General features: G+C 41.8%; 1 pseudogene; it reads right to left on the bottom strand.

Annotated features, from left to right (window-relative positions):
• Positions 1-11,516: 11,516 nt before the first annotated feature.
• Positions 11,517-11,633, bottom strand: LOC124803681 (annotated as a pseudogene).
• Between the last annotated feature and the right edge of the window lie 403 nt (positions 11,634-12,036).

The raw sequence follows: 12,036 nt of genomic DNA, 5'->3' as shown, positions 1-12,036 counted from the left end.
GATAAGGGCTGAAATTCGTAACAAAATTGAACATTTTAACTGTAACTCGGTATTGCTTAACAGGGAACAGAGCCTAACATTAGAAGTTATGGGACAGTGGTTTTTATATAGACATCTTGAAATCGTTTGCAGTTCCATTGAACTCTGAAAAATAAATATTTTTTAACATTGAAAGTATTAACTGCGAAATGTAGTGCAAATTCTGTCTTAGTAATTTAGACCAATGTTTAGGATGTTTTAAAGTGAGAAAAACTTTGTTTAGTTGAGAATGAAACAGACATTTCATTTATCGCTAGGTCTTAATTCGAGAAATCAGCCAAAAGGTGAGGTTCGAGATTTCAATCGTATCTTTAGCTAAAGCTAAATGGACTCCTAATTTCTGTAACCAGTGATTTTGTTGTCACTCTTCGGAAGACGAGTTATTTCTTCCAGACAACGTCAATTATTGCTGGCAGTTTAACTTTTTCACAGGTGCGCCAGCGTTTTGCAGTGTAGGCCTAATACTGTAAATATTTTCACCTGGAAATGACGAGGACTGAACGCGTAAGCTATAATATAATCATCAGCTGATATGAATGGCTTCAAAATTTGACACATCCAAGCAGTGAGTACAAAAAAACTGTCGGTAAATGATGCAATGTGCTAGTAATAGTTTAAAACCATCGTCATTTTCAGCTGCCTTGGCACAAGAGCAGCGAAATATAATTGTTTCTATACACGTATTTTCATCATTTAATACTATTACATTGAATTTTATTTTTTTAAATAGCGTTTCCAATCTCACGAGATCCGAACCGCTGCTGTGTGTGGTCCGGAACGCCAGTGCTTTCCTGTTTGGAATGGTCTTGTTTAGAGTAGGTATAGAGCATTTCCTGTGATTTAAGAAGTCAAAAGTAGTTAAGTTGTGGCAGAAATGGCACCCTAACAATAACTGTGTTACATACCATAATTCTAAGTTCTACTGTCTATTACTATTAATTACTCATTCAAAAGTTAAATATATGCGGATGCGGATAAGGAACTTGCGGATGCGGATTAATTGCTGCGGATGCGGTTGCGGATTAGTACCTTGCGGATGCGGTGCGGATGCGGATTGCACTTTTCTTATCCGCGCAGACCTCTATCCATGGACACTGATGTTACACATTACGAAGACCACGGGCATGGTCAACAGCCGGCCGCGGTGGCCGTGCGGTTCTAGGCGCTTCAGTCCGGAACCGCGTGACTGCTACGGTCGCAGGTTCGAATCCTGCCTCGGGCATGGATGTATGTGATGTGCTTATGTTAGTTAGGTTTAAGTAGTTCTAAGTTCTAGGGGACTGATGACCTAAGATGTTAAGTCCCATAGTGCTCAGAGCCATTTGAACCATTTTTTTTTTTTTTTTTTTTGAATGGTCAACAGATCAATAGCGCATGTTTCGAAACTTCCTGGCAGATTAAAACTGTGTGCCCGACCGAGACTCGAACTCGGGACCTTTGCCTTTCGCGGGCAAGTGCTACTGGCAGAAGTAAAGCTGAGAGGACCGGGCGTGAATCGTGCTTCGGTAGCTCAGATGGTAGAGCACTTGTCCGCGAAAGGCAAAGGTCCCGAGCTCGAGTCTCGGTCGGGCACACAGTTTTAATCTGCCAGGAAGTTTCATATCAGCGCACACTCCGCTGCAGAGTGAAAATCTCATTCTGGAGTGCATGTTTCGTCCGTTTCTCTGGCCGTTATCGGTAAGTATGGCTTCATCGCGGAACAAGAGACATGGTACATCTTTAGTGTCCTGTCTTAATGCCCATGTGCAGAAGTTAACACGTTTTATCATAACCAATTCCCTGCAGCTCTTCATGAAGAGAGATGTGATAGAGATGGAACCTATGTCGACGGAGAAGGCGTAGGGCACTTGTCTGACTCATGTCACTTCCTCGAGGGCTTGCCCGAGAGCTAAAGTGCGGATCAGCTGCAATAGCAGCAAGGACATTAATTCCTCCTTCTTCTGTCGTTTCCTTCTGTTACATTGCCTAGGTTCAACATTATTACTTTAAGTCGTTGAAGAGGTTGATAAAGAATAGCTGAGATAGTTGATTTCTACTGGGATATCTTGCCACTTATAACGTACGAGAACGAACTGTATTCTTCCTTGACTCTCCATACACCATGAGCACGTTAACTTTTACTGCATTGGTAAATCCCATCATCCACTCACTACCTACTGTTTGGATTGTCTCACATTAACTGACTAGCAAGTCGCAATGTAATCAAGGAAAACACAAGCGCACTGCCAGTGCAGTTGATCTGCACTTTAACGCTCGAGGAAGTGACATCAGTCAGACAAGTACTCTAGACGTTCTCCATCGACAGAGGTTCCATTCTATCACATTTCTGTTCATCAAGAACTGCATGGAAACGATTAAGTCAGGATACTAAAGATTTATCATGTCTCTCGTGTGCAGAGTTATTATTCAATTTAGGGGCGGCCAGACATTTCAACAACAACAACTTAACAAATAGCCTGTAGTTCCCTAATGCTACATGAATGCCCGTTCCCAGCTGGCCATGGTTGATTGGCTAATGGAGATGTGTATCTTCAATAACTGCTTACACAACATTACTAATATACGTAATTTATTAGTAACTGTGCGCCAAAATAGTAAATCTTAAAACATATCATAAAAGACTGATTCAACAACTGTTCCTTTGGGTAATAAATTCTCAACCAATAACAGTAGCAAACAACATCACTTCCAAATAAAAACTTACAAAATCGTAGTGGTAGAAAGGTACCTTTCAAACTTCAAAATTGACTTTCATTTAACACGTAGACGTAAAAACATACACAAAACTCACAGTCAGCAGATATGGTCAGTTGCAGCGTTTATAACCCGCTGAACTACAGCGCAGAACTGAATTTCAGATCTGTCCAATGAGTAATCTTGATAACAAAATTATGTTCACAAATAAGAAATATAATAACTTTATGACAAAGCCCATCCGCCATTGGCCATACCTTTACACACTCGTAAGTTCCTTTGAAAAGTGACAGTTACTGCTCATTCTACACACAGTTAAGGAAACTAACACCGCAGAAGTCACTGAAGGTTAATACAGTACCGTATTCCACTACTTTCTTCTCCAATATCAGGACAACCTTATTGTGGGCGAACATGCTACAGCGCAGCGTATTCAGACTGGGCCCGCGTTGTCTTGTTTATCTGCCGTGGCAAAACACCCACAAACGAAATCGGCCACAGCTCGCCGTAATTGCGCCCATACAGTTGCAGAGCCCTCGGCTTATCGTTCCGCAGCAGCGTTGAATTACCAGGCATCTCGGTTTCACCACCAGTCCACAACCACAGAGTGCCAAAATTATTGGATTGTATTGGATTGTTTTGAGGGAAGAGACCAAACAGCGAGGTCATCGGTCTCATCGGATTAGGGAAGGACGGGGAAGGAAGTCGGCCGCGCCCCTTCAAAGGAACCATCCCGGCATTTGCCTAGAGCGATTTAGGGAAATCACGGAAAACCTAAATCACGATGTCCGGACGCGGGATTGAACCGTCGTCCTCCCGAATGCGAGTCCAAAATTATTAAATGCACAATTCGGCCCATCCGGACCACAACACTCTGCCGTTGTGAACTTCTCGCTCGGTACTCTCTAATCCTCCTCTCCTTATCGCTCGAGGACCACTCTCCGCCAACTCGTAGCCCAAGTATCTCTGGCGAGGCCAATATCGACCTTAACACTCGCGGCGGGAATACAATCGTACCAAAAATCGGCACACTCGTTCAGTCATGAAGCCACATCATATCTAGCAGCTACGCACGTCTTATAGCATAAAAAAGCGTCGGTGTCGAAACTGCACAATACGGTATCTGGTAAGCGACTGGCACAAGATGTTCAAATGGCTCTGAGCACTATGGGACTTAACTTCTGAGGCCATCAGTCCCCTAGAACTTAGAACTACACATCCATGCCCAAGGCAGGATTCGAACCTGCCACCGTAACGGTCGCGCGGCTCCAGACTGAAGCGCCTACAACCGCTCGGTCACTCCGGCCGGTGACTGGCACTAGAATCCTGGAACAAACACCAATGACATTCTAATTAACACTGCTTTACATTTGTTGATGTCAATGGGTATTATTCCAAAAATGTGTATGTTTGCTCAAAAATATTGTAACAATCTGTTTATTGGCTATCAATACGAGCCCCTGAACACCAATCCATTCTGTGAAAACTGCACACACTTTTCATTTCCGAATTATTAGCGGTGCAAGTTTTAGGTGATTAATAATATAAGTTTTATTTATTTAAATAAAGTTTGGTTTCTAGTTTTTGTTTGATCTTTTATTTTGTTTCTCTTTTCTGTCATGGCATTTAGGATTTGGAAATTTTCCTTTAGGGTTAGTATGAATCTTGTGACTGAATCTGTCTTCTCATGTCTGTTTCTATTGTGACAAAGTGATGGTTTTAGTGGCTGAGGTGTTCAGCAAATGTTGAATCGCTGGTACCTCAGTTCCATCCTCTTTAATGTTCTTTATAACTAATTTCAAAATTTTTCTGGTCTTTCCTAAGTATAGAGCATCACAATTATTACACTGGACTTTGTGAATACCAGATTTTTTTATGCGTCAGTGTCATTTTCCTTCATTAGGCATTTCTATATTGTGTTATTACTTTGTTACGCTATTTTTATTCCTTGCTTCTTGATCATATTCCCAGTTCTGTGTGTCAGTTTGTTTCCATATGTGAGTGTGTACCTACATGCCTGTTGAGTTTCTTTGTTGTGCCCTTTTTGTGAAGTGACGGTGTTGTGTGTGTGTGTGTGTGTGTGTGTGTGTATGTCTGTGTGTGTGCGTCTGTGCGTGCGCGGACAATGCTTTGGGTTTCTGGATCTGTGTGGTGTTTTTCGGGCTTTCGCTTTCAGTTTTATAACCCGAGAATACTGGTATCCGTTATTTTTTGCTGTCTGAGTGATTATATCCAGCTCCTTATTATAGTTGTGTTTATCACATGGTACTGTGTTTAGTCTGTTGAGCATGTATCTGAAAGCCGCTTCTCTTTGGGCCTGTGCGTGGTTTAGATGACTGGTGTATTGTGTCTGTTGAGGTGTTTTTCCTGTAAATGCTGAATGGTTATTTTCCTCTGTGATGCATATTTGTAGTAAGTTTGTTTGGCCTGATTGTTATTTCCCTAAGGTGAACTTTATGTTTTTCTGTAGTGTGTTTGACATTGTGTGTAGTTGTCCTGTTTTATTTTCTGACTGATCTACCAAGCAGGTGGAGTCATCCACGTATCTTCACCGGTACGGGATACTGTATTTTCCTGGTACTGTTCTAGACGCGGTTGTAGGCGATTCAGTCCGGCGCCGCGCGGCTGCTACGGTCGCAGGTTCGAATCCTGCCTCGGGCATGGATGTGTGTGATGTCCTTAGGTTAGTTAGGTTTAGGTAGTTCTGTGTCTAGGGGACTGATGACCTCAGATGTTAAGTCCCATAGTGCTCAGAGCCATTTGAACCTGGAACTTTTTCATGGAATACTCTTTTTTTCTGGAGTTCTCTTGCTTCTGTTTTGTTCATGAACGAGTTTGCTAAGTTTTCTGAAATGGAGGATCCCATTGGTAAGTCCTCTTCTTGTAAGTAGAATTCTTTGTTGTATTCAAAGTAGTTCGTCAGTAATGAGCTGTAGTATTGTGCTTACTCTGTTATCTCTTCCTTTGGTAACTGACTGTAAGTGTCTGTATTGCGTCCATTGTAAGAACAAAATTGATGTAAACATTAGGCCATGATTCTTCAGCGTTTTCTGGAATCTCGTTGGGTTACGTTTTTCATGGAGCGGAATGCAGGCTGTCTCTAGTACAGTGAAGTGCAATAGCAAGGGTACTTTTCATGCTGTCCGCTTCGTGCACATCGACTCAGCGATAATAATGGACAGCACGTTTACCATTTCATTTAATTTGGACAACATTGGCCAGTCCTCTGGTCGAGCTAACCTGTAGTTCCAGTTAAGATGCAAAAAGAGTCAAGTAGATAAATAATAACGAATGTCATTTAACTTTTAAACGCAATGGAACAATATAGGCAAAACGTCGCCAATAACCTATTTAGGGGACCCGACGCAAAACATAATAAGATCTCGTTCTCACCTAACATAGTATTGCAAATATAAATGCGAGTTATGAAAAGCTCTAAATTAAACAAAGGGTAATGTTTTCTGCTTGAGGCACGTGTGACGTAAAAGCGTACTGCAGCTAAATACTCAAGCCACTGAAGGTATTACTTACAGTTAGTAATCACTGAACTTCTTTCATATCCTAATCCGAGAATTACATTTCAGTGCTGCTACCCTGATAACACGAAGCCACCCGAGGGCCCCATTTTCTCCCCTACTTCTGACGTGCTGTTCAGTATACCGCCAACGTTCGGCAGTAACGTGTGACATAATTTCGTGCGGTAGTTCCAGCACGTCTGTCAGCTAAAATGAGTTGTTATTTCTTGGGACATATATCTTAAATGGGCTCCAAATCAGTTTGTTGTGTTCATAATGCACTGGTACTGTGGCAACTGTGAAATTGTGGTATTCGTATGCTGTTCTCGATACTGTGAAAATTGTTTTCCTTGTTTGTATAACGCTTATTACACTGGGTTTCTCGATGCTGTGAAAATTGTTTTCCTTGTTTGTATAACGCTTATTACACTGGGTCGCGTGGGACCACATCTGTGGTGTAAAACAATTGACATACTCCACATAAAGAATGAATTTTCATTTCTGTTCTAAAATTTAATTTGTTATATTTTTCTTAACTGAAACAACTTTTATTAAAAATTGCAATTAAAACTGGAATTTGGGGTGCAGTATGTATTTAGAAACAAGAATACGTGCATTTTTCATAAAAAAGGCAATTAGATGTACGTTAATTAGCATAAATTTGTTGAGTTTTACATATAAAAGATGTAGGTATTCCCAATTGAACGAAAAAAAAGGTCAAAGTGAGATTTGAATCATCGATCCATGAAAATACCATACTATTGTTCTATGATGCTACTGATTTTTTGTTTTGTTTTTTAAATCTCATTTTACTAGTTGCTGGACGTTGTATTTGTTCGGTGCAGACGTCCCATGCCGCTTTTTCAAATTCATCATTGATCCATTAACTGATTTTTATTGCAGAAGGCAGTTAACCCTCTGACTGGAGACGCTTTTTCTTTTCTTTTGTAACCTCCCCACAAAAATGTAAAAATATTCTTATTCAAATGCTAATGGTAATAGAGCTAGTGTAACCTCCCAGCAATGGAATTTAATGACAATGACAATAAATGAGAACTAGCAATCTGAGCCATGTGTAAGCTCCCCACAAAAATGAAAGTCAATTCAATAAAAATGAAATCTCAGTGACAATGAAAACGCAAATAGACCGAAATGTCGATCTTAGGCCCTGTTCTTACCTCAGTAAAATTGCATCTGCTCTTATTTTTCGCCATAGCTTGGAGGAAATGCATCGCAATATTCTTTGAACTTAAGTAATTTTTTTTCTTTAAGGAAATGCATTGGAAACTTTCTTTCAATAAAATGTTTGTTTAGTTAAAATGCTTGGTTTGAAAACAAAATTATTATTGGGGCGATTCTTGAACAAATTAATTACACTTAAGGTGCATTACATTATCAGACGAGCGCAATGCTGCTTCATTACCTTATTTAAAAAATATACCTCGTCCTGAATCTTGACCAGAGCCCCATGTCGACGCCCGCCGACTCCTCACACACAACTCCGACTGTCTCTCGCGCGCTACTACATGCTCTCGCGACTCGCTACGTACAACTAAACTCTCTCGCAACTCGACCGCAACTGCCACTGCCGACTCCCTACATGCAACTGAACTCTCGCGCGGTCAAGCGCAGACTAGCAACGATAAATAACTCTCTGGTCAGAGATTCTGTCATGTCTCGCCATCGCTGTACTAAATACATACGCGTTTCACTTTTTTTCCTGCTGTTCTCATTTTTTTCGTAGATGTTCGTTGGATATGTTCGGGTTGGACTTCGCCCGTTACACCCTTTCGCTATATTTCAGCAGAGTTCTACGTGCGTTTTCCACTCAGAGCGGTAAGTAACGTCGACCATTTTCCACACTTCCCATTAGCAGCGCGACAATAAGAGCACAGGAGCACAGAAACTGCGATCGTACACGATCTTCGAAATAAAAACTACATTGCTACAGCGTGATTAAGAGAAACTGTGATGCTGACATTACAATATTTCAAAATTTCATTTACCGTGACTTGCAAGTCGTACTCCCCATCGCAGCCTCCTCAGATTTAATAGTAAGGTGACCCTGTGGATAGTCCTCCGTCAAGAACTGAGCACAGATCAAGCATGAAAACAGGAAGAAGGTGTACTGAACTGTGATAAAAGAAGGAAAATAGCGACAGCGAACGGCCCAAGCTCAAGATGTGCAACATCGAGAAAACTTCAATTGCTACGGTGTCGTGGTTACGTGGTCATAGTGTCCTTCGGCAAAGCAGGAATCTATGTTCGAATCTCCCCCGTGCCCCTTTTTTCTCATAAAATTACGAGCTGCGTGTCTGTTCACTGACGTGTCTGTTCGCTTTATTCAGATACGCGAGTGTGTATCGTCCGTTTGCAACTTCGAGGTGTGACAAATTGACCTCCAGATTTCCGTGCCTTCTATTTTTTCTACACAAATATTGCATGTTATGAGTCAAGCGTTCCGTTCGGAAGTTTTGACTCTTGAATTCCTTTGTTGTAACGTAGTTCACACCTGTTTATCTGTTGTTTTCACTTGTGTGAGTGGTCTATGCAGCATCTCGCCTGCTCGTACTGTTCATCACATTTATTTGCGACGGCAAAATATTCGTCCCACATGACTCATATTCTATAGCCAATGTGTAGTATGACAATTTCCAACACTACAGAAGAGGAACAGACACGTCAGCGACCGGACAGAAAGTTCATAATTTTGTAAACAATAAAAAAAATGGGTGAAGGTGAGATTCGAACACGGACCTCGCACATTGAAGTCCAGCACCATGACCACATAACCACGTGGCCTGTTTCCTTGTAAATCGATCTATGTCGTACATGTTCACCTTGGGGCGTTCACTGTTTCTATCTTTTTTTTCTTCACAGTTCAGTACACCATCTTCTGTTTTCATGCTTGATCTGTGTTCTGTTTCTTATGGCCTATCCATTGGGCCATTCTACGACTGAAACTGAGGGGGATCAGATGAGGAGTTTCCCTTGTTAGTAATAATGTATCTGATACGTAAGGAGGACCTACTACCAAGAGTGTAACAACACCAATGTACATATGCTACAGCTGCTGACCAATCAGCACGTTTGTGTTAGTTTACAAAGGGTTTATTTTTATGATGGACAAAGTATAGATCTTGTTCTGTTACCTTGATTGTTTCTTTGACTGGGATTGTGGAGTACATGTTTTCTACATCAAGTGAGATCGAAGTAGCTATATCTGGACTACATAAGCCTTTCATGTAGCTTATTAGTTGTTCTGTGTTTTCCGCTGTGCTGTTACTTCGTGTTTCATGCAACTGTGGGAGCACATTAGCAAATGTCTGATGAGAATGCATGTAGGTACTAGCCTGTAATTTATGACTGGTGTCACAGGAACATTTGAGTCTTTCATTGTTTCCAAAGTTTTGGGGCACGAAGTTTCATATGTGTCACGCGAGCTTCTTCTCTGTCGCCACGTGTGTGTTCTGTAGCCTTTAGCGCGTTTTTCATTTTTGTGTGAAACCTGTTTGCTGGGTATGACTTACATTTTGTGGTTTTTTTCTGTGATATGAATTCTTGTGTTCTGTTATTCTGTTCTTGTATATCGATAAGGACCACTGTGTACCCATTATCTGCTTCGTTACGAATACGTTTTCCTCTGTGTAGTATTCCTCTAAGGGATTTCAGAGTTTTAGCTTCTGTGGTTGTATCTAGGATGTTTTTAATTTCTTTACCTGTTAATTATCTTGTAAGGTCCCACGCTCTTGACACAGCTTGTTATTAGATTCTATAATCAGCTTTTCTTTGTAATGATCGTTTCTTTTAACTGTCCTGTTGCATTGCAGGTGTGACATTCAACTTTGTCTATTATGTAGGAGAGAATGTTGCTGTTATTTATAGCATCGGCTAAGGGCTTTATACAATTTACGTTTCGGTACACTTTTCTCTGTGTAGAATGTTCGAAACTGACTTTCCAGTCAGCAGCTGTGGCCGAGCAGTTCTAGGCGTTTCAGTCCGGAACCGAGCTACTGATACGGTCACAGGTTCGAATCCTGCCTCGGGCATTTATGTGTGTGATGTTCTTAGGTTACTTAGGTTTAAGTAGTTCTGAGTGTAGGGGATTGATGACCTCATATGTCAAGTCCCATAGTGCTTAGAGCCATTTGAGCCAGTCAGAATTTTTGACCTAATGAACTTGCCTTTTGAGACGCATGAGGTGACCATTTCTCCCTGTGTAGCTCGCTGAAAACAACATATCTTCACATTCAGAGGAGCAAGTTGGTGATTGAAATTTTGTGCTCTCGCCGTAACGCAAAACGCCTTTGTTTTAACGATTGACACTCCAATTCGCTTCATGTCCATGACAATGCGCACCGTTCCACAACGGTGGTTTTCGACAGTAATGCTCCCACACAAATTTTTCATTCTCTGATGGATGTCCAGCCAACAAACAAAAAACAAACAGCACAGTGATCCTGTTTAGACGCATTTAGTAATAATGTCGCCATAATACACACTGCCGCATTCACTGCATGCATATCGGAAAGACATGAATGCCACACTCATCCTTTGCCTACATTCGAGTGCTTATATACCGGCATCGGAGTTGCGCTACATTGCATATACTCTGCAGCAAGGCCCTCAAACAAAAACTTTTTGATCGCTACTAATAGCACACAACATGTTTTTGTTACTAGTGTAGAAAACATCAATCCACCCTATCCAGAATTCAAAGAGAGATTTATTACTAAATGTTCGTTTGAGTTCGCCGCTTGCTGTGAAGTCCATGAAACGTTCTCCTTCGGCAGTCCAGAAACCTTCAGGAGCATTTTCACTCTCTACGTGTAAGACAGAGCCAGGAATGGCTATCGACTATGGTTTTGACAACATAGCGAATCGGTGTTGCAAAATATCAATAAATTTATTTCCTCTTGGTAATTTGTAAGGTTTGTACTGAAAATACATTATATCTGTTATCGTATGAGGAAAAGAGAGGAGGGATGGCGATGAAAATGATAACGGCAAAATGGGTCCCGAGTACTTACAAGTAGAGGACAGTGTCTTCTTGTCAGTGTAAAAAAAGCACTCTGTCTTCAGGCCACAAGTAGCCCACCGGGACCATCTGACCGCCGTGTCATCCTCAGTGAGGATGCGGATAGGAGGGGCGTGTGGTCAGCACACCGCTCTCCCGGGCGTTATGATGGTTTTCTTTGACCGGAGCCGCTACTATTCGGTCGAGTAGCTCCTCAATTGGCATCACGAGCCTGAGTGCACCCCGAAAAATGGCAGCAGCACATGGCGTCTCGATGGTCACCCATCCAAATGCCGGCCACGCCCGACAGCGCTTAACTTCGGTGATCTCACGGGAACCGGTGCATCCACTGCGGCAAGGCTGTTGCCTTTCTTGTCAGTGTCCAGGAGAAGAATACAGTTGACACCAGTGGGTGGGAACGGTGCAGAAGCTGATTACAGTAAGACAGTGTATTGGACAAAGTGGCGTGTAATTTTGTGAGGCATACCAGGTAGCAGCAAGCATTGAGGGTATTTGGCTGATTACTTGATGGTGCGGCACTGTGCTTCGAGATAGATGAAGACGGCTGGCGTCCCTTGTGGATGTATAGAATGGCGTGGTCGTGAGAAGACAATCAGATGAATTACAGATTTTCACAGCAGGGTCGTGGTGCCAGAGAGCGTAATATGTTGGTTACGAAATTATACTGTGTGATCAGAGACAGTGTGTAAGGCTACTAATGGCATTTCAGGGTAGGTTGTGCTGCGAAGTAATTGTTACGAATAAAATGCT

This window comes from Schistocerca piceifrons, chromosome 6 (assembly GCF_021461385.2).
Source record: "Schistocerca piceifrons isolate TAMUIC-IGC-003096 chromosome 6, iqSchPice1.1, whole genome shotgun sequence".
Taxonomy (NCBI): Eukaryota; Metazoa; Arthropoda; class Insecta; order Orthoptera; family Acrididae; genus Schistocerca; species Schistocerca piceifrons.
The sequence above is the reverse complement of the archived record's forward strand: the minus strand, read 5'-3'. Positions and strand labels throughout refer to the sequence as shown.